Here is a 1,841-nt window from a genome sequence, read left to right on the forward strand (position 1 = left end):
GGGTTAAGAATTGTTCCTACACAGGTCAGGCAGTGTAGATAAGGGATCAAACTGCCTTGGTTTAGTTTTTACGAGCCATTCAAGGTTGTAATGCATTCCATCCCTAAAATTATATTTAAAAGGTGTATACCACCGATTAACTCTGCTGATTAATTCTAATTATGCTCGTCATCATGCTTCCAAAACGCCTGCAGTTCTTCGTGTTCCACCGTTCTATTTACAGAATGACAAATGTATTCTATTTGGAGACATTCCTTTTTTGTTGTTGTCATGTTTTGAGAGTCTGTGTTTTCCTGATTCATGTCCCCAAAGTATTGCTGCACCACTTCATTCCCATTTCTTTGATAGACAGAATTTAAATTGAAAATTTATATTGTCCTCCCCTTTAGACCTCGGATTTCTGTGAGAAGCGAGATATTCGGTACAGGATGTTCCCGTCTCATTGGGTATGTGGGATCTTGAGTTTCCGTCCCTTTGCTACTATTTTCTTTATTCAATTCCACAAGTTTAACGTCGTCCACAGAGACCCATACCGCCAAAAGTCTTATTTTTGTTTTAGAATTGCACTGTGAAATGAAATAAAAAATAAAGACACAGCAGCTGTCAGCGCTGCCTTGTCATCCGACTCCGCTCCCCATTGTAACATATTTGTCTGGCTTAGGCGGTTTCTTTGTAAGCCGAGCCCGAGCTCTCGTTAGTTTTGTATAATAATTATTGTTTTCTAAATTTCACGCTTGTTGGTTATGCATACAGGGGGTACTGATCGCCGAGCCACTGTGCATTTCCAGGAGCTATAATTGAGTGGTGGTGGTGGTGGTGGTGGTGCTGCTGGTAGTAGTGGTGGTGGTGGTGGTGGTGGTGTGAAGCAGTGGGAGAAATTTGGCAATTATGGCAATTATGTACAGCAGAGGGCAGTAGAGCAACAGGAATATACACGTCCATTGTGTACCACTTTTTCTATTTATTTTTTCGGTTCTTCCACAGGTGAAAGATGGGAGCGAGAAAGCACCCAAACAGTATAGTAGTTCCTTTAACCCAGTACAGATTTATGATGTCAACAGGGTGAAAACTCACCCACCCCACCCTCCCCCTCCCCCTCTCCTCTCCTACCTCTCGTATGAGGTGAAATGGACTGCGGTGGGCGCAGACATTAAATAAAGAAGAGGCTGTTTTCGAGGGTGATAGAAACAGGCTTTCACCACATATTCAGAGAAGTGAATGCCCCCTGTGAGTCATCTCTCAACCTTTTTAAAAAAAAGAGTGAGAGAGAGGGTGAGAGAGACGAACTGATAACCGAGCACTACATCAGACAGTAATGAATTGGAAGACAAAGTGTAAATTGCAGGAACTCCCAGCCGAGATGAAAGGCAGAGTGGAGAAAATGGAAATTGAAACTTGGTATATCATAAGAAAAGAAAAAAAAAAGTAAAGGAATAGCGAACATGGATCAACTGTATCTAGTGGTTTCATTCAACATGTATCCCCCCACCTCCGAGTTCCTAATTTCCATAACAGTCTAGACCTCCTTCATCTGCCAAGAACAGAAAGCTCTATGGCAAGAACAACCAAGCCTGCGTAGGATATTGCATCATGAACCCATCTTTCAAATGCCCTCCTTTTTTGCCTGTAATGATACGTGTACAACGCAGTTGACATGTCTATTCACTTACTATCATCCAAATGACATGCTTGAGAAGAGGGATGCTTCTCCAACGCTTAATGGTCTAAGGATGAGAAATCAATTGACAATCTATATGAACAAAAAACATGTATTAAAGGTGGGGATAACATAAATGCATACATTTAGGAATCAACTGATCTGATTGAAGAGAAATCAAGTG

Source organism: Gadus chalcogrammus, chromosome 2 (assembly GCF_026213295.1).
Source record: "Gadus chalcogrammus isolate NIFS_2021 chromosome 2, NIFS_Gcha_1.0, whole genome shotgun sequence".
Taxonomy (NCBI): Eukaryota; Metazoa; Chordata; class Actinopteri; order Gadiformes; family Gadidae; genus Gadus; species Gadus chalcogrammus.